This window comes from Perca fluviatilis, chromosome 10 (assembly GCF_010015445.1).
Source record: "Perca fluviatilis chromosome 10, GENO_Pfluv_1.0, whole genome shotgun sequence".
Taxonomy (NCBI): Eukaryota; Metazoa; Chordata; class Actinopteri; order Perciformes; family Percidae; genus Perca; species Perca fluviatilis.
Window position 1 is genome coordinate 15,313,456 of NC_053121.1, and position 25,473 is coordinate 15,338,928.

The 25,473-nt window shown below is 39.1% G+C and overlaps 1 long non-coding RNA gene across 2 annotated transcripts in view; it reads right to left on the reverse strand.

Annotated features, from left to right (window-relative positions):
• LOC120567002 overlaps positions 1-25,473 on the reverse strand; it is a 231,801-nt gene that overhangs the window by 108,323 nt on the left and 98,005 nt on the right. Inside the window, exon 2 of one of the 2 annotated variants that reach the window (XR_005640503.1) lies at positions 18,725-18,762. The exons of the other annotated variant lie outside the window; for it this stretch is intronic. This is a non-coding gene — a long non-coding RNA (uncharacterized LOC120567002). The remainder of the gene's footprint in view (positions 1-18,724; positions 18,763-25,473) is intronic. 2 annotated transcript variants of the gene reach the window in all.

The following is a 25,473-nucleotide window of genomic DNA, read 5'->3' on the forward strand; positions in this document are numbered from 1 at the left end:
TTCACTTGGAGGGTAAACGATTAAAAAAAAAAGAAGTAAAGAAGCAGACTGCCTAGTCCATCAGTGCAAATTAACATAAGCAAAAAAAGAAGCAGGGATTCTGCAGATTCACAGTTGGAATTGAAGTTTGTGATCAAACAGTACAGGTTATTGCCTTTAATTAGGCCTAACAGCCTTGGGCTGTATTTGAAAGTTTGGCAATGACATCTGGGAGCAAAACAACCTCCATGTGCAGGAATCATTTGTGCCCACCCCTTGCCTAGCTTAGGCACAGGCAACAGTGTTAGCTGGACAAAGATACCTGAGGAAAACAGGTGGCGGTCAGGCAGGTGTCCCCACACGAGTCAAAAATGATAGAAAAATAGGTTAATTCAGACTCAAATGTTTTTTGTGTGAAGAGTTGGCATGTGCAAAATGTTTTTGTTTAGAAAGACAGATTAGTAATTTGCCATAATTCAACAGTGAATAGTATAAAAAAAACAAAACATCAATGCACAATGTAAGCGAGCACTGCTTTGCCAAGTTGAGTCCCTTTAGAAGGGAATCACTTTGTCCCACAAGGCTACGTTTACTTTAATTATTTTTTTGCATAATAGCAGATGTTGGTAGTGCATTGTTTTCACAAGTGTACTGTATACTCATTCCCATTCACCTTCATCAGGACTTTCCTCTGAGGGGTAATGCCAAATGTTTGGACTTCTCAGCTCAACTCCTGCCACACAGCTCTATTTTACATAATCCAAAGCCATTTCTCACTGCTTGCCTTACCTATAATGAGTAGAGCAGAGTAAAGGGCATGTTCTAAATGTCATTTCATGCACTATTCAAACGGACAAGCTAAGGATATATTGGTAAACATTACGGTGTTGCTTTGCAAGATGAAACAGTATGTGGGAGGCTAAGATCAATTTCACAGCCAACTATAATCTTTTTGCTTCATGAATTTAAATGTTTTTTCAGATAAGTTCTGTTGTCATGAAGCTCAAGGACAGTTTAGACAGCTAATGTAGATAAAAGGGACTTTTTTGCCTCCTAAATAAGATAAAATATGCTTGTCTTTACATATCTTTTGTTCATCATTTTAAATTACATTTTAAGTGCTCATATTATGCTTTTTGGCTTTTCCCCTTTCCTTTATTGTGTTATCTTTTTGTGCATGTTATAGATTTACAAAGTGAAAAAGCCCAAAGTCCACCCTGAAGGGACTTAGCATCTCCAACAGAAAACACTGTTCACAAACTGCTCCAAACAGCTCTGTTGTAGTCCAGCATTACAAAGTAACACACGTTACAATGCTCACCTAGCTGCTAGCATGGCACGACCTCATGCTCTGCAACTGACAAGCTAGCAGTACTTAACTAGCTTCTGCGCATATGTGACTTGCAACAAAGATAGGAGCAGAAGTGAGATGTCTCACTCTGTAGCTAAAACAGAGAGCTCAACATACAGGGGGAAAAGAGGAGCTGCAGCAATGTGCAGTACAACAAAAATATGTTTTTTGACCATGTAAACCTATTCTGGTACAACCTCTAAATATAATTCTGAACCTGAAAATTAGTATAACATGAGCACTTTAATAAGACCACTAACATGACAGAGGAATCCGTACCCGCTTTACTTGTGTTTCAGTTCATGGCATTTGTTAGACATTTTTGAAAGTTAAGCAATGGTTCATTGCACACTTAAACCCTTGTGGGTTAATACAGAGCCTTAGTGCTTGTTTGTACAGCATTTTGGTCAGCTTAAACTGTGTTTAAATGTGCTCTAGAAATAAACTTTACTTAATTACTTTACAAGAGACAGGGTTTAGAGAGAAATTCTCAACAAAGTAAACGGAAGTACACAACCCTTGTTTTGTCAACACAAGGTGACAACACAAGGTTAATAAAATAATCAACACCTCAAACCTTAAATAATAAAGGATGTGGAAACACAGGTACTGTACATGTACAATGAATCAATATCTTCAGAAAAGCAACAGTATAATTACTGTATATTGTCGCTTTACATCCAAAAGTATATAGCCTCATATCATCTGGGCTGCAGTGAAAGTAATGTGGTTTGCTCCTTGTCCCTGGTTTATTGAATAAAACACACTGTGGGAGAACAAGAGCACTAAACACACATTTACTTCATTTTCTATGTTTGATTAATGATAGGCACAGAAAAAATGGGGCATCTGGGCCCTTTGGCTATTCTTATGCAATACCTTTCATTTTTATCATCTTTTTTCATTTTGCTCCTTCTCAAACTCTAATTCTGGCACAGACTGAGATTCTAGGTATCCATTAGTGCTGTTAATGAACTAAATACTATTTGACTTGATATTATACAGTTTGACGGTTGACCGGCCTCTTATTGTAGATGAAGATGAAGTCTTGTAAGATGATTTATTCTTTGGCCTAAGGAAATCATGTTCTGACTAGTTTTAAGAAGCTTTGGGCCTCATTCACCAACCGTTCTTACAAAGAAATGTGTTCTTAAACCCTTCTTACGAACTTTTTACGAAGATTCTGGCATTCACTAATGTTTGCTTAACTTGGATTTGTTCTTAGCTAAGAACAAAATCTACGAACACTGAAAAGCACTCTTACGCACATTTGAGTTATGACAATTTGCTCCAAATGATTGCTTACTGCATTTTATTTAATTCTACAGTTGTTTACAATGATAGTATTGTACTGTAAAGTATTTCTGATCATTTGAAATATCTTAGTATGCAAAAAAAACACTAACACTGCAATTTACATCAGCAATTAAACTGAGTACAAATTTGTCCCAACTGTACTTAAGTAAATTTTTCACGTATCTGTAGTTTACTTAAGTAGACTCAATAGAGCATAGCCTACTTTTGACTTTTACTTTGTTACATTTTGCAGCAATTATCTATACTTTCTACTCCACTGCATTTCTACAATGTTCCGTTACATTTTCTGATCAGTCTCCCCCCTGCCAAAACGTCTTCCTGACCGTCACACGTTTGTCTCACCAGTAAAGTTTGGTTGCCGTAGATACTGTATATATGGGGCACCGCTGATCCAAGCCGGCTCCGGTGCTCCAGAGCCCGGGCGCAGCGCCGCTGACCCTCTGTAATACATAAATACAATTTATGCTGGTTAGGATAGGGACTTTTTTTAAAAGCCAGGCCTTGTTTGTGGTAGTGGACACCTTATACTTTTACTAAAGTAAATATGTCTCTGGTTATTTGTACTTTTATTTAAGTACTGAGATTCAGTACTTCCTCCACCGCGGCTCCGACAATCTCCGAAAACCTGTCTCCCAGGAGGTGCACAGGAAGTGTCATGTCCTTAATTGGGAATTTGCGGGGCATTTTCTTATGTTAATTAGGAACAACTGGCACGCGCTTTCAGTTACGAAGACGTAGGATTCATCAATCCTAAGAACACAGATGCAAACAAATCTGCTGTTTAAGAACACGTCATGAATCCGGCGTAGACTTTTCTTAGGAACCTTCTTAAGAACAGATTTAAGAGAAAACTTAGGAAGATATTGGTGAATGAGGCCCATTGTTCTTGGAATATTTAAGAACACTTATAGGGCTAATTTACATCTTTTTATTCTCACTGAATGGATGACGAATAAGTCAACTTAAATCCTTTACCCTAGACCGTTTTGTCATTTTGTATTACTTACTGTAAAAGGGACAATGGGGAGAGGCTGAAACTGTCCCCTGGAATGATTTGTGTTCAAACGACCAGTGTGTAGTTAAAAAGTTATTCTGAAAAACGATAATAATGAAAACCAATATAAATGACCTATTACATTCAGCTTTAAGGCAGAGAATATGTCCCGTTGTACAATCGCCATTTATCTGGGTTTAGTGGAACAGTTTGTTACCTGCTAACACCGCCCTCTTGTCTGCTGTTCGTTACACCTCAGTTTAACTAAAGCGGCTACATTTTAGTGCTGTGCTTTCTGCTTGTTGTCGTTTATTCTCTGCTCTGGGATTCAAGCCCTTGACCTTTTGGTCAAAATGTGGCTTCTGAAATCAAAGCCATTAGCATGTACGGTACAATGTCTCATCTTTGCTGGATTGCTTTCCACTTTGGCACACATTTGAAATAAAAGAAATATAAATAAATTGAAAGACAATAGAATAAATAAAAGTGAATCTTCACAAAAACATCTTGCATCAGTATTAAATGTGCGAAAAGGAAAAGTGCATTTGCATATAAACCTGAATACACAAGGCTGATTCATCCACTGAAGTCTGAGTAAACACAATTAAATGATCTCAAGTTGAAAATGTCATTGTATGACATTTAAAAGGGTAATAGTCAATTTCTGTATGATGGAACTCAATCTTTGAGTTAAATTTAAAGAATATATCATTATCGTCCCAAACTAGTAATGCATCTTTCATCTTTACACATATCCTATATGGCACTGGTTTAGGCATGAACACTTTTTTTTTTATATTTATGTATTTATTCCATATTCATTCATTTTTATATTTATCAGAAAATGACAATTATATGGGGGTAAAAGGAAACTGGATTTCCTGTAATCTTTAAACATAGGGCGTTTCTCAATATGTGTTCTTCTACTGACTTGTGTTCTTGTGTCCCTGTGAAACGTCATCTCTTGTTGCCAAAGTACTGTCCCAATACACAAGATCGCATTTCACCAAGAACAGATATGATTCCCAGAAATGTTCTTGACACGCCCATTTTACCGAGGATGCATTGGTTGGAAACTTGTATGAACTTCGCAGCACCTGTATCCCAACATTCATTTCGGCATTCAATGATAGTCGGGTTTCCGGTACATAGACAGCCCAGAAACGGGACAATTTTAAAAGTTTTCGCCATCTTATTCTTGCGAAAATCTTTGCCAAATTGACAATTTGCTCCAAAGTTTTCGGAGCTCCATACGGTCCCGTAAATAAGAGGCTTTTATTTCGCCGTTGACGGATCGTTTGTTTAAATATCACTACACATGTCCATCATAAGATTAACGGGAACCTGTGGTTAACTGTCTTTTCGGAGTTAAACTCCACAAGCACACACACAGACACACACACACACACACACACACACACACACACACACACACACACACACACACACACACACACACACACACACACACACACACACACACACACACACACACACACACACACACACACACACACACACACACAGCGCAGCAGGCAGAGGCGGGGGAGAGAGAGATATACCAGTTTCTTTTCGGGAGACTTATTTAAATTATGCCATAGGCTATACATTATATTTAGTTCATATTTTTGGTGTATTTGTTTTCTGATTTATTAGAAGTTGAGTTTCAGTCTGTATGATAAATTCACAGTTGTACATAAAGTGGTAACATGCTATGTAGACTAAAGGGGGAGACACCAACCTTTATAATTTGAATTGCTAATTTCCATCTGTTGTCCCTGGGCATATACAGTGCACTACAATAATATAGAAATGATAATTCCACATAACACTAATAGGAACACATAGGACACACCAGTGCATTTTTTATTTAAACTGACTTAAACTTATACACTAATAATAGTAGGGATCGCGTTCCACTCTTTTGAATAAGTTAGGGGTGTTTGAGCTAAACCATGAAATTAAAGCTTAATTAGTTTTATTTTTCAATATTATTGCAATAGTTGTAGCATTATGATTGTTTTAATACAAAGTGGTTATATTGTTGTGGTTTTTATTTCTAGCTGGTATTTTGGAGCCTTGCAGGTAGCCTCTGTGCTGGGAGTGTTGAGCAATAACAGGAAGAATGCATCGTCTCAAACTGTTTTCTGTGCTTGTGAACTTGCGAGTTCATTCTTCCAAGAACAACCAGCAAGAACGTTCTCCCCAAGAACACAAGTCCGTACTTTGCATTCTTGAGATTGAGAAACACCCATATTCTTTGATCCAGAAAATTTTTACATTTTTACTAACCATTACCCACACTCTTTGCTCAATTTCCATATAAAAAAACCCACCTTAGAATAAATTTTTTCCCCATTTCATATTTGTTACATTGACAGTCACAATTCTTAAAAATCACAGTGTGTGTTTACGTGGACATGAGTGTCCCGTTTATGATCGGGTTTTTGAAGTATCACGTTTATATGTTTGAGCATGTAAACCATTCCTGCACAATATGAGGAAAATCTGTAATGTATATTGATTGCGATGACAATATGACTTGTGATTAATAAAAACAAATACTGAAGTGTGCATATTAGCTATACATTTAATATGTGAGCCTGGTTATCTTTACATTTAGATGTTATTCAATATATTCTTTTATCACAAAATAGATTCTAAATCAAGTCATGTTTGCACAGTTAATTGTTACATTTTGTTATTCTATTTTTTATGTTAAACTATATTCTAAAGTTTAACTAATGAACCCTCTGGCTTCTTCAGGCTTCAGTCATTATCAGGATACTCTTCAAACTGGCAGCAAATTATACAGTGCCTTGCGAAAGTATTCGGCCCCCTTGAACTTTTCGACCTTTTGCCACATTTCAGGCCTCAAACATAAAGATATAAAACTGTAATTTTTTGTGAAGAATCAACAACAAGTGGGACACAATCATGAAGTGGAACGAAATTTATTGGATATTTCAAACCTTTTAAACAAATAAAAAACTGAAATATTGGGCGTGCAAAATTATTCAGCCCCCTTAAGTTAATACTTTGGAGCGCCACCTTTTGCTGCGATTACAGCTGTAAGTCGCTTGGGGTATGTCTCTATCAGTTTTGCACATCGAGAGACTGACATTTTTGCCCATTCCTCCTTGCAAAACAGCTCGAGCTCAGTGAGGTTGGATGGAGAGCGTTTGTGAACAGCAGTTTTCAGTTCTTTCCACAGATTCTCGATTGGATTCAGGTCTGGACTTTGACTTGGCCATTCTAACACCTGGATATGTTTATTTGTGAACCATTCCATTGTAGATTTTGCTTTATGTTTTGGATCATTGTCTTGTTGGAAGACAAATCTCCGTCCCAGTCTCAGGTCTTTTGCAGACTCCATCAGGTTTTCTTCCAGAATGGTCCTGTATTTGGCTCCATCCATCTTCCCATCAATTTTAACCATCTTCCCTGTTCCTGCTGAAGAAAAGCAGGCCCAAACCATGATGCTGCCACCACCATGTTTGACAGTGGGGATGGTGTGTTCGAGGTGATGAGCTGTGTTGCTTTTACGCCAAAACATAACGTTTTGCATTGTTGCCAAAAAGTTCGATTTTGGTTTCATCTGACCACAGCACCTTCTTCCACATGTTTGGTGTGTCTCCCAGGTGGCTTTTGGCAAACTTTAAACGACACTTTTTATGGATATCTTTAAGAAATGGCTTTCTTCTTGCCACTCTTCCATAAAGGCCAGATTTGTGCAGTATACGACTGATTGTTGTCCTATGGACAGAGTCTCCCACCTCAGCTGTAGATCTCTGCAGTTCATCCAGAGTGATCATGGGCCTCTTGGCTGCATCTCTGATCAGTCTTCTCATTGTATGAGCTGAAAGTTTAGAGGGACGGGCGGGCCCGTCGAGATTTGTAGTGGTCTGATACTCCTTCCATTTCAATATTATCGCTTGCACAGTGCTCCTTGGGATGTTTAAAGCTTGGGAAATCTTTTTGTATCCAAATCCGGCTTTAAACTTCTCCACAACAGTATCTCGGACCTGCCTGGTGTGTTCCTTGTTCTTCATGATGCTCTCTGCGCTTTACACGGACCTCTGAGACTATCACAGAGCAGGTGCATTTATAACGGAGACTTGATTACACACAGCTGGATTCTATTTATCATCATTAGTCATTTAGGTCAACATTGGATCATTCAGAGATCCTCACTGAACTTCTGGAGAGTTTGCTGCACTAAAAGTAAAGGGGCTGAATAATTTTGCACGCCCACTTTTTCAGTTTTTTATTTGTTAAAAAAGTTTGAAATAGCCAATGAATTTCGTTCCACTTCATAATGGGACCCACTTGTTGATTCTTCACAAAAAATTACAGTTTTATATCTTTATGTTTGAGGCCTGAAATGTGGCAAAAGGTCGAAACGTTCAAGGGGGCCGAATACTTTCGCAAGGCACTGTATATCATGATAAATATCAATATAAATATCGATATTGAAGGTCTGGCAATGAGAGAATAGGGATCCATTTATTACTAACAATGAGCATTGGTGGGAATTAAAGAAATTGCTCTGAATGGGTTTACATAATATCTCTTGGAATGATTTTTCTGTCACAGTGGTAACTGTTCTATCCTCTTCATCAGATTTTAGCTGCAAAATACCTCACATTTCCTCCAAGGTTGTATTTTATCCACCATGTCTGTGTACCTGCCTGCTCAGATAAGTTGTTTGGCATTTCTTTGCTGATGAAACACATCTGTATGTACCTGTGAAAACAAAGTCTTCATAAAGATTAAGTTGCAGTTTATAATCTCAAATGTTTTTCCTCCAACCTGTGAAAGTCCTGGAAAAACTAACAACTATAATCTAGCAAGATGTCATAGACTGGTGTAGTATTTCATCCATAAAGCGTGCATGTTTAATCAATGGGAAGTTTAATTGTAGAGCTCTGGAGAAACGAGAGGGATTTGTTGACATCTGCGTGAGAAGAAATAAAATGAACAAAAAGATGTTGTGCTTTTTAAAACAACAAAACACACTGGCAAAGCAGTTCAATTGATTGGTTGAAGATGTTACAGTACATGTGATGGATGATTTTAACTGAATGGATGTCTGAGCTGCAGAATGCAATGAGGGTAGGCCGCCTGAATAGAGGATTTGAAACAGAATACCTGTTCTCATAACAAGAAAATGTTTAAAGCTGCAGTAGGTACGTTCTGATGAGTTTAGGTTGAGAATTCATGTTAAGTTCGGAGAATGTAGATCTCATGCTGCCTGAAAAGAGAGGAGTATCACCATTGTATCCAAATCTCATGAGCTGTGCTGTAAAGTGTAACCAACTCTCCAACAGGATCCCATCATTCAGTGATGTAACATAATACAAAGGGCATCAGACCCTGTATGAATTATATGAAATATTTTCATATTTTAATCAACTATTGATGTACTGAGTGTTATATGTTGTTTTTATGTGTGTGTTTGTGAGTGTGGCTGAGACGAGGGCTGCTGGCAGTGAGCTGCAGGGAGGCCCTGCATGGATGGATGGATTTGTGTTACGGTACTGCTCAGCGGCACTGATAGCAACATTGCTCCTCTATTTGCTTTCAAAATGTGTTGTGCTGCTCAGGTGTCTCGCCAGTCGAGGCAAACTGTGGCGCAGCAGAGCGTCCTTTGAAACTTACAGCAACTTAATAAACAAAACCCTGCTCTTTAAAAGCAATTTCACCTGGTTTTGCATGCAACAATGCTCATCAATTACATACACTGCTACTGCATCTTGTCTCAATCATTGGTTACTCAAACACAGTAATTGCACTCCCAGGAAGTAACAAGAAAGGGTAACACATTGCTCAATAACACTTCCTCTCTAATGTGCTCCGCTTCACTGATTATTCTCCATGATGACACTATTACTCTTCTCCCCTGGCAAAACTGATAGACAACAAATTGACTGCATAAACTAAAACCTCAACCCACCAATACAGACATAAACCAGTGCTTTCTGGGTGTTAGCTCCCCCATTGGTTGAATGAGCCAAGATGGTTTTGTGGCTAATTCTCAGTGAACCCTCTGCAGTGCAGCACTTTTCTGTTCAAGATGAATCTTTTAGCTTAAAGCATTTGGGGCTTCAAGAAGATGGGTCTAATGCACTTCTCAGTATAAACACTGCACTCTACATTTAAGCGCTCTGAAGTCTAAAGGCGCTGCTGCTTGATTCACTCAAAGTGCTATTTAGAAGAGCGAATAGTGTCAAAAAGGCATTTTCCTAAAGGTAGAATTAGGGGAGGTCTTTTTTTATTATTATTTTCTAAACCTGACAATTTAAAAAAAAGCATCCTACTCTCTGCAGCAATTGGTCAATCACGCACAGATGTGAAACAACTTACAACTTGAACAGATATGCCAATCTCATGTCTGTCACTTTTGTCCATGACTGTAGTTATCTAGTTAGCTAGCCATGACGGAACAGGACATTGCTGCCATTCTTAATCCTGTCTACTTATGGGCACAACACCAGACCTATGGTATTCCTGGAAGTGTGCATCTGACCCACAGCCTAACGTCTGTCCAACATGAGGATTATGCTCAGAGATTGAAAATGAAAATGTATCAATAGCACTGAAATAATGTCACCAGATGAACATAAAATTGAGTTTAACAGTTTGGAGGCATATGCAAAAGCAGGTTGCAGCAACAGAGAGAATACTTATTAACAGGATACATTCATGGTTAGTTTTAGGCTCATCAAGGGAATTGTTAATAATAAAATATAAAAATAAAACCAGCATTATCTTTTATTGGGAATGAGAAGAGCTGATGTGATTGCGATTGTCTTCCCATGACTCCACCTGATTATCTGTATTTATCCTACTACTAATGCATTCATCCTGCTCCAGGATCTTTCCCACATTGTTCAGCAGCTGTTGTGCCATGATTGCATTTAGTCACCAAAAATGATTTGGCTAGACCCATGTGCACTTTGTGTTTGAGTTTGTAAGCGACTGTACTTGAGCCCAGTTTCAGGAAGGTAGAAGCTAATGTATCATCACAGACACAGGGGAGGCATTGAATTAGTTCCAAGATAACTCTCCAGGGAATTAAACACTGATTATCACAGTTGGTTTTCCTTCATTGTTGTAGTTTTGTTGTTGTTGTAAATCATTATTTTAAAGGGTGATATGCAGCAGTGTCTGAGAAAAAAACATATCTTTATGGCAACTTGACATAAACACGTGTATGCATTCAGATTAAAAGTCTTTTTTTTTTGGGGGGGGGGGGTGGGGGGGGGGGGGGGGGGGGGGGGGTTTGGGGTTTGGGGCTGGGCCGGAGGGGTCGGGGTTGGAGTCCGACCTGTGACGATTTCCTGCATGTCTTCCCACTCTCTCTCTCCACTTTCTCACCTAGCTGTCCTATCAATTAAAGGCGGAAAAGGCCCAACAAATAATCTTAAAAAAAAAAAAAAAGTGTTTTGCACATTACACGAGTGATCGGCGACAGGGGGTCAAACATTACAAGACAGTTCCCTCTGAGGAATCTCCGACAAGTCTGTCTGGTCTCCAAAACACGTGAGAAAATATACAGGAAAAGACACACGACAATGGGCAAGACGGGCGTTCCGGTTCTCCAAAGTTTTGCACTGATTTGCAGTGAAAAACCAAGAAGGAAAAAGAAAAGTATATGGAGTATAGAATGGTTGGGGTAGACACAGGCAGCAAGGATAGTCTGTTTTGCAGAGAAAGTTATAGGTAAATGAATAATTTTGCATTGACGCAGCTGATGTTCTGTTGCATGTGTTACAACTCCTCCCCCCGATGTTTCCCTCGCCCCATACCTTTTGCTCTCATTGGCTTTAGGGCATCTGCTGTCATTGCCAGTCAACAATTTTCACACCACAGGATTTGGACTCGCAGATAGGTCCAGATATTTAACCTGCTATCTCTCTCTGTCTGCAACCCTATGGCACATCTCCCAGATTGCGTCTTTGAAATTCACACACAGCAATCTTCGAGTGCCGACTGGGCTCTGGTCATTGGCTTTAGTCGGCGATCACAAAAAAATGGAAAGCCGGGGCTAAAATTGTAACATTGTGCAGTGTAATCTCGCAATCAGCCCCACCTTAAACTAGAACAATAGCACATGCAATCAGCCAGTGTTTCATTTGAAATTTTGTAAATCATTTACCTGAAAAAGTGCTTTAACATTATAGGCATGAAATCAACCGCCTGAGTTTGGATACTATACTGCATGTCAAACAGGTACATGCGCGCGACGCACTGGAACTACACAAACTCTGTCTTGTGTAAAGCTTGAAATCTCCAGGTCATGTAGACTCTGATCTGTCAGTTGCTATTAACAAAACCAGAACGGATATCTGATTGCCTTCTTCACAAATTGGGTGCTTTCCTATTCTCACTGGGAGAAATCAGGCAACAGGTCTCTCTAAACACCGTTCACGAACACACCACCAAACAAAACCCCATGACTGTCTATTGATTACACTGATTGGTTTGATTTGACTTAAGAGGGTTTCATTCACATGAAGTCTGTGAGTGAGTGCAGTCCTCTGCAGTCGCCTGCCATCCGTCACACATGCCAGTTTCATAATGATTTCATGCCCCAATGAGTTGCTCATTCTATTGAAAAGAAATGCGTGTACCCTGCAATTTGTTATTAGCTTCCATTTTGCTGAACAAACGAGTACAAACAAGCCCAGTCACACCTTGGTCATTGTATCATGTCAGGTTTTTTTCTCTCCATAAAATGATGCTATTTACAGGGACTTCACTTAAGAGCTCCTAAATAATTATGGTCGAGGCAAAGTTTTTTTTTTTTTCTTCTTTAACACGCTTTGGAAAAACTACAAATAAAACAAGATATATACTAAGTTAATACAAATATGAGGTTTAATTAGTATTATATTCTTCTTTGAATAATTAAGCCATAGAAACATGTAATTTTCTGTCCGTACAGTATATCGGTTTACATTTTAGTGGCTTGGCTGGTGAACAGTGTTAATGTGCACCTACCTGTATCTGTGATACGACAAAACAGTGACATGCCAATTAGTAATTAAGATGTCTGGGAGTATCTCAAAAGAGAAATGATGACTAGGATTTAAAAGAAAACACAAGATGAATGCGACTCAATCCAATAATTACTTATCATGTTTTTGTCACTGTGTGTTTGTGCCCTCTATTAACCTCAGTTCACCTTTGAACTTTTGAAAAAGGTTAACAGGGATGAATCATATAGGCTGTTGAGGATGAAGCAGCTATTTTGTCGAGTGGATTCCTACTGTTAAGTAAATAGATATCACTCTGTTACAGCAAGTGAGGTAATTTGACTGTTTTCTTTCTGTGCTGTGTAAATTAAGTGTTTGTAAGCATTTAAATTAAGCAATTGTGTTACAGTGTAGGGGAATTAAGAATGTGAGAAACATATTTAAAGTGAAAGTTAAAGCTCTACATGAAGTTTTATTGTTAGACAATAATTTCATGTTAAGCCTCAAGTGAGATTCAAGGGTGGATTCAAATTTGAGTCAAATTTGTGTTGAGCATTGATATCTGGAAATGGATTGAGGAGATCGCATGAAACATAATAACCAAACCTGAAGAATATTAGTTCTCATGGCATCCAAGACTGTCATGGTGTCATACCTAGGGTTGAGCATCGTTTGGATTTTAACAATTCTGATTCCAATTCCGATTCTTCCTTTTGATTCCGGTTCTTATCGATTTTCGATTCCGATTCTTTGAGGGGTGCAGTTGAAGCGGGTCACATGCCTATTTTCACAAATAAGAGGAAAGTTTTATTTTAATTCAGTGGTGGTTTGCAGTTTTACAGGGCTTTTTCGATGTAAAATAAAGCCACATTAGAGCACTGCTTACTGTGCTCCAAGGCTGCAACACAAGCGCCTGGCCGCTACGGAAACCAAAACTTGCGCATATTAAATTGGGAAGCGATGATCGATTTGAAACCAAATCCTCTAAACGGTTCGAAACGATTCCAGTAATGAAACGATTCTACTGGAATCGTAATTTTTGAAATGATTCCAAGTAGGAATTGGTTCTCAATGCCCAATCCTAGTCATACCCAGAGGTTTCCCATGATCCTCACCACTCGGGTCCCTCACATTAACATCAGTCGGGAACGTGAGGTTCACACACATAATAACCCTATGCAATATATCGTATAAGATATCTTTGAAAGCATGCAGACTTTAATGTTCAACCTATCAGGCATGATATTTGTTTTCGAAAAATTGGCCCTCCAGGAAACGGGGAAGAATGTTTGCCAAATTTGGAGCATTCATAAAGGCAAAGTGTACAAAGAAAATTCTAGCTAATGTATTCAAAGAGGTTGCTAAGCACTCTTACAGAAGAGTAGTCCATCAGAGGGTCTGAATGTTTGGAACTGAAGGCAGCAGGCCAAATGGTTTCATACTCACTCAGTGACCATGCATACTGGCTGCAAGTAGCACTCTCCACAGGGCAAATAACTCCTCAGAGTGCAATTCACTGCTGCCTTTCAATTTGCATGTCATTTGGTTGCCAGGTCACATTACGTTTTCAGTCTGCCACATCATGTCATCTTCTGTAAGACTAATCAGAGTCTTTGGTGCTTCAAATGATCAGATGTTGTCATGAATCAAAGTTTTCATACAGTATATTTCACTATTACTGTTTTCTTGGATGTGGGTCATTCCTTTATTTACTGCTAATGAGGCACTTGATTAAATTTATAAAATAATTATTCCAAAATGATTGCTCAAAAATGAAAATTTTATTAAGTATATGTGAGTATTAAGTGGGTCATCCTGTTGGGTCAGTGTAATGCTTATCAGTTCAATTTTCTAAACACAAACAGACATTTGGATAAACAGAAAAATGGGTTCAAATATCCAATTTTTCATTGTTTTTCCAATTTTCTGTTTTTTATTCAGAGGATCAGAAATTGAGAAAATTACAAAATTGCGCCTGAGCTCCAATTATTAAATACTGCAATGGTATTCTCTTCCTCTACTTTGCGGAATAGGCAGGTCATTAACTGCATATTGACTAGAGATGCACCGAATATTCGGCCACCGAAAATCTTCGGCCGAAAATGGCCCAAAAGGGCATTTTCGGTTTTCGGCCGAAATACTTTAATCACCGAAACAATACGGCCGAAAATGTTGTGATGATATAAACAGAAACCGCGACATGCACGTGTGTCAGTACCCGATCCGTTCCACCTGCAAAGCGTCTCCTAAGCAAAGAGGTTGAGCCGGACCACAGAGTGAAAACAATGAAAAGGTCAGTGACTCGAGTCTGTTTGGTGTGTTCCGTGCCGTCGTCCGTCTGAGGGGCTGTCTGTCTTCCTTTTGACCGACCTAACGTGTTCAGTCGGAGGCAGGGCAGTCGGGACTCACCCCAAAATGGCGAGCGGAATGAGCCTGACTATAGTCTCTCAAAATCTGACGAAAATCTTTTAAACTAACCTTTGTTGATCTGAAATGAAGACAGATTCAGCAACTGCATGGTCTATTTCTCAATTAAAATGTTTTCAGAAACATGTTTCAGTGAACTATTTTAGTACAATATGAGATCGTATTCTGAACGAGCTGCCATGACAGTCTGGCTTTGAATTTCCGGAGAAAACAAACCCATGTGACGCGTTCGTCCAATCAGCTGCCGGTTTTCATTTCTTGGGCAAGAATACAAAGTAGCGCGGCCTGCTGCTATGGAGACGTATTACGTTTCTCAAGTCGGTGTCGCCTGGTGTTCCAAGTCAGTGTTTGGACCTCGCGGGATCCGGACTGATCATCTGATTGCAAAAAAAAAAAAAAAAAAAAAAAAAAACAAAAAAAAAACAACAACCCCCCCCCCCCCCCCCCCCAACCCCAGACTTTTTTTTTTTTTTTTTTTTTTTTTTTTTTTTTTTTTTTTTTATTTTTTTTTTTCCTTTTTTAAAAAAAAAAAAAAAAAAAAGAAAAAAGAAAAAAGCGACTCTTCCTCTTTTTCTTATTTTGGGCGTTTCGTCCGCCCCCTTTTAACCCTTTTTCAAAAGCCATAAATCTTCAACAATGAAAAGGGAATACCCTGCCAAGTTCAACGATAGCTCACACAAGACTAGGGCTGAACGATTTTTGAAAATAATCTAATTGAGATTTATTTAAAAAATATTGCGATAGCGATTCGATATGCGATTATTTTTTAAGCTCTTTGTCTTCTGTATTAGTCAACAAAAACTAGCAATAAATCATTGTATAGTATGAACTTCACAAGATTAGATAGATTAAACAAGCTGTTCTTTCCTGGAGGCCAGGCCTGTATGTGATGGTGAAATTAGGTGATGCGTGAATTTATATGAATGACCTCTTTTATTTAACTACTTCAATCCCAGTAGTATATTGAGCACTGACCAAGCCTGGTGGAAACATTCATATGAAAGTCAGAAATAAATCACACTAAAGTGCAGATTGCAGAAATATAAAAACAAATGTGGCTTTACAACACTTAGTATTTAGATTATTGAATTATTATTTACATAGACATATGTAAACATGTGGATTGCATTTTTTAAACACTGTCTTTGAACTTTACTAGACAGTTAAATAAGTAAAATATATACATCGGTGTATTTTCTTTAACAGCGCACAGAGAGGAGCTGCCTCCAGCCCCTCCCTCCCTCATGAAGTTGCGTGCCGTGTGCATGACAGCGTCAACGACGCTGCACTAGCTCAGAGAGGCTATCGTTACGTTAGTAGTAGCATGCTGGTGTTGCCGTGGGATTAGCTAACTGTACTAATAAAACCGTTGAAACACCGTGGCCACGCTGCTGTGACAGCTCCCCGAACGTCATTTATCAGAGTCTGGTTGTTACCCCTCTCGCGACAGTCTCCTCCGCTCCATATCTTTATAATGGAGCTAACCGGAGCTAACCGCTAATCAGAGCTAACGTTGCTAACCGAGGTTCAGTTCTGCGTGCCTGTATTCATTAACTGCAGTGTGGACTGGAGCCCGAATAAAACCCCTTACAAGTTTTAAACTACAACTCAGAGTTGTTTGAATGACAGAAATCTGCTCAAGGTACGGCGTACCGTTAGCGTGCTAAGTTGATGCTTTCTCTGCGGACTACGGAGTGCGGACTGATTTGCTCTCGTGAGTCACGTGACCAAATCGCAGCCTTTGCGATTAGGAAATCGCGTTTTAACATATCGCGATATTATCGCAAATGCAATTAATCGTTCAGCCCTACACAAGACTCTACGTCATACGGTTCATTAGCTTTGAAAAGGGGCATGGCAAAAGCGTAGGGGTCGGGTCAAACCATCACCAATTAAAAAGGAAGTCTGTGCTGAGTTCAATGATACCTCACATAAGACTACCTTAAACGGGTCAAAAGTTATGAAAGGGGGCGTGGCTTAACCATAGGGGGCGGGTCAAACCATCACCAATTAAAAAGGAACTCTCTGCTGAGTTCAGTTATACATCACACAAGACTCTACCTTAGATGGGTAAGGTTTTATGAAAGGGGGGGTGGCTTATGCATAGGGGGTGGGCCAAACCATCACCAATGAATAAGGAAGTCTGTGCTGAGTTCAATGATATCTCACACAAGGGTCTACATGAAACGGGTCATTAGTTATAAAAGGGGGCGTGGCTAAAGCATAGCGGGCGGGCCAAACCATCACCAATGAAGAATGAAGTCTCTGCTGAGTTCAATGACACCTCACACAAGACTCTACCTTAAACGGTTCAAATGTTATTAAAGGGGGTGGGGCCTGAGTAAGTGGGCGTGGCCATATTATAGGGGGCTTCTAAATGTAAATCGGATGAGGTTTGTCATATAAGGCAGATTTCCTGATGCCAGCGGGGGGCGCTATGACCAAAAGTCAATTTTGGCCTGTAGGTGTCCTCAGGCCCGGACCCTTGTCAATTGTGAGAAATTTCGGGCAGATACGACAACGTACACTCAAGTTACAACAACTTCTTTGTTCATCGCTAAACACTCAAAATGGCCGCCACGCCCACACTGTCTGACGAAAAGTTTTTCTTTTAATAACTTTTCATCGTTAAGGTGTTGAGATGATACAGACCAAGTTTGAAGTCCATTGGATGAAATCTGTAGGAGGAGTTCGTTAAAGTATAGCACCTTGACTTTTAGGCCTACTTCCTGTTGCCACTAGGGGGCGCTATGACTTTAAGTAAATATCGGCCTTTAATTGTCCTTAGGGTTGGACTCTTATGAATCCTGAAAAGTTTCGAGGTAATCGGACAATGTACACTCGAGTTACACCCACTTCCTGTTTCGGCGGCGAAACGCACAAAATGGCCACCCCGCCACGGCCACGCCCTATGACGAAAAGTTTTTCTTTTAACAACTTTTCATCTTTAACGTCTTAAGACGGCACAGACCGAGTTTGAAGTTGATCGGATGAAATCTCTAGGAGGAGTTCGTTAAAGTACGACGTGGAAATGGCCAAAATCGCACTAATATTGAACTTTCAATTCAAAATGGCGGACTTCCTGTTTGGTCTAGGGTATGGCTCTAATGAAGTTTTTTGTACATCTTGACATGTTACATATGTGTACCAAGTTTCGTGAGTCTACGTTAAACGCACTGCAGGGGCTCAATTTTTTTACCTTTCTAGGGGGCGCTAGAGAGCCATTTTTGTGCAGCTATTCGCAAAACCCTTAAAATACGTAAATTTTCACCAGACTTGATGCAACTGCCAAATTTGGTGAGTTTTTGAATATGTTAAGCCCAACAAAAAGCCAATTCATTTGACGGGAAAAAGAAAGAAAGAAAGAAAGAAAGAATAATTCCTTCAGTTTCAATAGGGCCTTCGCCGCTGTCGGCGCTCGGGCCCTAAATATCTACTTGTTGCATTCAGCATTCATTGATGTTAAATTAATAAAGTAGCTAGGAAAGCCAAGATTATAAGGCCCAGTTAACTGTTATGATAAAAGAAGACCAGTGACTAGTAAGATGTTATTTTCTGAAAAATTACAATTTTACAGAGTATGAAACATTGTCATTTTCATAAAAAAAAAAAAAGAACCTCCTTACAATGGACTACCAATGACTTGAGGAAGACAGCATAATTTCACACAATTACCTTTTGTGGCGGGAGAGAAGAGAAATACAACAGCAACTCTGAAATGAGATGAGAAAAATTGCCTCAATTGAGAAGGAGATTGAAAGTTAGGACTTAAATGGGGATGAAAAAGACGTGAAACAAATTTTATTGACAGTATTGAAGAAAAAAAAAAAAAAAAAGTACTTTCTCACAAAGTGTCTTTATGTAGCTTTGTTCAGTGTTGTGTCTTTACATAATTACCCACTGCAGCATTCTTGAAAATTGTCCAAAATACATGGGGTTTAAGGTAACATCTTGTCTGGCTATCACCAGACCAAGCTCAATCTTTTAAGATTGAACATTAGTCTGGGGAGTCTGCTCTGTATTTTCTCTGCACAAGAGGCGTGATCAACAGGCCTAGTTCAAATGACACTGTACGCAATTGGATAGTCCTTCAACCAATCAGACCAATGATCCGGGTGACGTAGCAGCGACAGCGGCATCAATGGGCTTGTCGAATGTAAACAAAAAGCTGCTTGGTCGCTTCCCTATCGTCATCGTGTTAAACCCGCCAATAGCGTGCCAGGTGGATAAGCCAGTTTGTGATTGGTTCCCGCAAATTTGTACAGGTTTCCAGCCTGAGCTGCAAGGCAAAATCAAATTGCCGGCAGATCGGGCTGGGTTTATCCAGTCTAGATAAAACCCTCTCTTTCAAGCTATGCAAACTCTTCACTACAAACCATATTAACATCTAGATTTATTGTATTTGTATGGAAAGTGGTAAATCAAGATGGAAAGTTTTGTTTAAATGTTTCGCTGGTTGTATGAGAGAGTTGAACAGCACACAAAGAAGGATTTTAAAACTGCCTGTGGATGGTTTGTGAAGTATTTCATATAGACGCAATATAGAGAAAAGGCACAACAAACACTTCAGTTCTCTATTCCTTCCATGTAACTGAAGTCAGACTGACATGTCCATTCCTACACCTTTCTGGCTCTTTTCTCCTTACTTGACTTTAATAGCACAGCTTCTGTCTGCTATTTGTTCAAAGGCTTGTGTATTACATCAGTACAAGAAAAAGTGAGTGACCTCGGGGCTACGGTACATTGATTTTTCCAACGTTACTTCTTGACTGCATAAAAGCTTTCTCATGTATGATATAGACACAACAGAAGACCAGCATTTATTATTTACAGTCGACCATTCAAGATATCTGCGATGGTTAGGTGTTTGAGCTGGCAGCGCTGCTCAGTGGTTCAACTTCCATTATTTGAATTGGGAAATTGGATAGAGAGTAATGAACAACATCAGATAAAGAACAAATAAAATGTGTCCAATTGTCAGATTGTGATGTGAGAATGCAAACATGCAAACCTTGATTATAGTACACACTTTAAAATGAGCTCTCCCTCTGATCCTCTGCACTTGGCAGAGCTTTATTCTTTCCATTTACTGAATCACTTGGCAAAGGGGGCTACTAGATCCCACTGGTACTTAGGGAACAACCCCACTTTGCTTCCAAACTCCTGTACTTCATATAGGTGAGACAGTGCACACATTTTTCAATTTACATTTACGTAAGCAGTTCCCTGCCATATTGAAATAAAGGAAATGTTTCATAAAACCAAGAAATCACAGTCTTGACATTCAAATCATTTGGTTCATTTTTGTAGTTACCTAATAGTGTGATAACACCGTGGTCTGCATTCATTTGCCTAATAGTTTGTTTCCTCAGGTGCCACCATTACGCCAAACTTTAGAACGCTACTTTTATATGACTCTTCTGTCCTCTACCAGGTACAGTGTTGACTACTCAAAATGACTAAACAATGAATTGATTATATGGTTCATAATTTGATTTATTGATTGAATAATCGTTGAAGCTCTGGATAATTTAACATTTGATTTGAGTAGACAACAGGCTAAATATAATGTAGATTATATGACATTGGGATTATTATAAAAAAAAAAAAAAAAGACTACTTCAGGTTTGTGCAAGCCCCTGAGAATTAAGACAATAAATAATATAATAAAAGCTTCCGTCAAGACTAAACTGAGTTCAACAATCGACAAATTGACTAATATATATATATATATATAAAAAGCTCATTGAGAGAACACCAAGGGTTTGCAGCGCTATCAAAAAAAGCAAAGGGTGGCTACTTTGAAGAATCTAAAATATAAGACATGTTTTCAGTTATTTCACACTTTTTTGTTAAGTACATAATTCCATATGTGTTCATTCATAGTTGTGATGCCTTCAGTGAGAATCTACAATGTAAATAGTCATGAAAATAAAGAAACCCATTGAATGAGAAGGTGTGTCCAAACTTTTGGCCTGTATTTTGTGTGTGTGTGTGTGTGTGTGTGTGTGTGTGTGTGTGTGTGTGTGTGTGTGTGTGTGTGTGTGTGTGTGTGTGTGTGTGTGTGTGTGTGTGTGTGTACACAGGGTATACTGTACTGTGATAGCTGGAAGAGGAAAACTACAACCACTGGCTTCAGTGCATGCTTCTAAAATTTCTGAATTTGATAGATAAGCAAAAAGTACATCTATAAATCACAGTAGTGATCTCAGCAGTGTGGAAAAACCCTGTCCCTTACATGAATGCAACATATGCTTTTAAAATGTGCTAACAAATGTGCTTACATGGAAGTATTTTCACAACCATATAATGCACACATTCAGAAAGTCAAGGTCCACTATCAAGATGTCAAACAGTATACCTGGAAGCTCATGTGAATGATATTTCAGGTTGTTTCACCACATTCTGTGAATGGGAGCGTTGGTACAGTGAGAGGATGTGCCAGAGACAGAAAAATGAACAGGCCTGAACTCCAGTGAACCGACTTTGAAGAAGAGCTTTTATCTTTTCTGAGTTGTTCTTGCTTTAGGTAAGAAACAGACGCAGAATCCGGAATAAATCATAAGGGCAGAGCGAAGAAAAAAAATAACAGCTGAAAACAAATGGCACTCATTCAAGGCAAAGAGAAAATTTATCACAGATGTTTGGAAATTTATAGTGAAGTGCTAAAACAGCTAAGGCAAAACTTATTTGATAAACTGTCCCTGGGAACTTGTAAATAACCATTGACACACAGATTTACTAATCTGTTACTAGTCTGTTTGACTGACTATATACTATTTCTGTTCAGAAACAAATGTTTATGGGGGATTTTTGGCAGGATTTTATGCTGCACAATATGATACTACATAGTTATTTTCTTAGCTGTCCCCATGTGTCCCTAGTTGGAGGATGTTTTGCTTGTCACGTTCTTTTAAATTAATGCATTTAGAAACCAAGATGTCCTCTTTACTGATAAAATAACCATTGTGGTTTAATAATGTTCCAGGGTCCCTGTCAGCAGGATTTCGGGAAAACTACTAGCCCGATTTTCATGAAACTTGATGGAAGGGTGTAGCATGGGCCAAGGGAGAACCCCTTCAATTTTAGATCGGATCCGAATCATGAGGCGGATACACATTTTTCACTTTCGTTACATGGCGACAGAGGGTGTTTGTGCTGCATTCATTTGGTGTTGGAATAACTGGAAAAATTTCTTCCAGACTGGGAAAATCCACACTCCATTAAAAAAGGTACAATATGTAATTTCTTAATTTAAATGTCTAAAAACAACTATACCGTTGTTATATATTTTGTTGAGTTGTCTGCTTATACTATCCCAAATGTTTCCAACAATGTTCAAACCCAGAGAAATCTGTTATTTTATTTTAATGACACGGGACGTTTCATTTAGTCGCCTGTCAGTGGCGTCATAAAACCTTTGACCCTTCAAGTTACTTTAACTTTCGTCAAAACACGGGAACCCAGATGATACGTTCGAGAGTAATTGTAAATCACACAATGTTACAGAAAGAAAAATACTCAGTAACCATAATACAGCTTGTTTTCTGCCACACATCATTTGCTCATTGACTACATGCTACTTACAACAAAGTAATACAGCAGAGACCTAATTTATTTATACATTTGAATAGTGCTCAATCTGGCTTAACGTTATGTTCTACATTGACAAGTATGTTTGGTGGGGAACGTTATAAGGTTACAACATTGTTCAACGTGCTCATGAACTATTTTAAGTATAATTGTTTTGACCAAGGTAACGGTAAACAGCTCTGGGGTCTCATTTATAAAACTATACGTAGGATCCTTACTATAAGTGTACGTGCGCCCAAAAGCCCAAAATGGTGTACGCCAAAAAAAAGGTCAAATTTATAAAACCGTGTGTACGCACACCTGTAAGCAATGTTCCCTTTATAAATCAGAGATTACAAGCGTGCGTGCGTGGATCAGCCTCTTATCCCGCCCTGTACACGCCCATTTTTAACCATAAATAGTCAATGCAAAGCACCTCGTGAATGCTGATCAGTATATGAATGACAATGGCAGTTACACCGTATCATAATAACTGGCAGAGAAAAAGCAAAAAACTTCTCAGATGTTCAGGAATTGCTGCAAATTGAATTATAATTTCGGCCTGTTCTTGCACAGTGTATGGAACCCGGATCTATAGACTACATATTAATAACACTGTCCAAAACGGCAGGCATTACGGCACTCGGGGACAGCTCCGATATACCAGACCTATATGATAAGATTTAACAGAACTATATATTATATCCAAACAAGCTTTAGTGATAAAGTTGAAGATTATATATCCTATTTATAAAAAACAACAGTTAGCTGTCTGCCATTTCCCTCTGGAAACAGCCGGTTGCCCCCAGAGTGGCGAGGACCTGTATTTGGACCGGAATGGCACGGTTCCGGCGCATTGCCCTCTCTACTGGACCTAATTCAGTGCATAGATCCAAGCACTCAGCTTAAGGGAATCTAAATCGGCAAATTAGCCAGTCACCGTCATGGTCCCTGAAGTCTCTTTTTCTCCTGATTCTTCCATTGGGGTTAGTCCTCCTGCAGGGCCAGCAGTGCCATCATGCAGCATTACACACGGGGGTCACCGCAGAATTTATGTTTACAACAATTTGTGATTGTTAACACCTTTCCAACACAGCATCAACTAGTGGTATCCCACCCCCTCCCCCCGAGATACAATCTGAAGACGAAAAAAAGTCTAATAGGCAAACACACTTTTCTTCATGCAGGTTTTTTTATGAACAGTATTAAAGTTCAGACCGATAACGAGGACATTAAGGGTAAAGACTGCGCGAGAGCTTAACGGCTGTATTTCCAGACATTGACATTTGATGATATGCAAGTTTTAGAGACAGATATTTTGTTATTTACACTGTGTTCTGCCGTTATCTAATGGTAGGGTATTTGATGCTATCCTGTATTCCATGGAGTCGGGCCATCTCCTCCTCCTGCGCTCCGTAACGGACAATGTGACTACAAGACAGCGCCGATTAAATATTAAGAACAAATTTTTATTTAAGATTTGAGTTGGAGGCGTTTATGGAACAGTTATCACTCAGTACAAGCTCAAATAACACTGCTGGATTTAATCTTCATGGTAACGTGGATGATATGGAGTGAAAAAATGTGCAAGGCATCAATATTTTTTATTTGTTTTACTTTTATAGGTATTCCCATTTACTTTCTGCAGTCCAACTTCAGTTCATCACCTCACCATCTGCGTCGCCAATTCCTATTTTGTCTCCAAAATGTGCGTCAATCTCCCGTCAAGTTTGTTTTTTATATATTTATATTACATATTAAATATTATTTTATAATATATTATATTTATATATATTTTATATATATTATTTTCAGCCCCGTTTTGTGTGTATGCCACGTTTATAAATGAGACCCCTGGGCTAACTCACGACTGCGTTCGTCAGCTAACGGTAGCTGTATAGATAGACGACTAATCTAATGCTAATTCAGCCAGCTACCCCACCCTGGTGTTTCTGTCTCACTCGCCGTCACTAAGGGACTTCAGTCGGGATGAGAGCAGACAACAGCCCCAGGGACACGACACATACAGTTAGCCAGCAGCCAGCCATTATTATTAATTTACAGCAATCCGAACCCAGCCAATACAAACTCCAGCGCCAGGTGATAACGATGCTAACGGCAGTAACAGAAAGTTGTAATGATCCGTCGGGGAAACAGACCATATCGCCCCAGGCGTCCACAGTATTGTGCTGAAATTCTCCCCCCTTCAGCGGTCTTCTTTACAGTTAAGTTTGACCAACAAATGGTGACTGTCCTGCGGAAACAACAGTTAAGTTTAGGCACCAAAACGACCCAGGGGCCGAGGCTCGGCCAGCCCCGAAGATACTCTGCAGCAAGCCACAGCTGCGGAGTCTCTCAGCGGTGTTGAATAATGTTACAACAAACCCTGTTCCCCCCACCCGGTGCTGGAAACATCCAAAAGGTGACACAAATCGAATCAAGAAAACAATTATGTGAAGGAAACTGCAGCTATTTTATCAGAATGACATGAATAAACCTTACTAATCATTATTCCTAAACGTAACGTGAATAAAACTGTAATGGATAAACCCATCAGTGAACAGATATATTTTAATCAGCAATTGTGTTAAACAATGAAAACTACAACTCCCATAAACCCACGCCACTTCACGACATCATCAAAAGTCCATATTTCTATAAAAAAAAAATTTTTTTATTGAGAGACCCCTAGCGGCAGAAAATTACATATTGTACGTTTAACATTGTGAGATAAGACATGCCCCGGTGGAGGTCTGTGCTCTCTGACTATTTTGCATGTAAATAATATATTTTGCGTCAAAAATACAAAAGACTTCTGTCTGTCCAATTCACTTCTGTGTGTCTGTCCACAG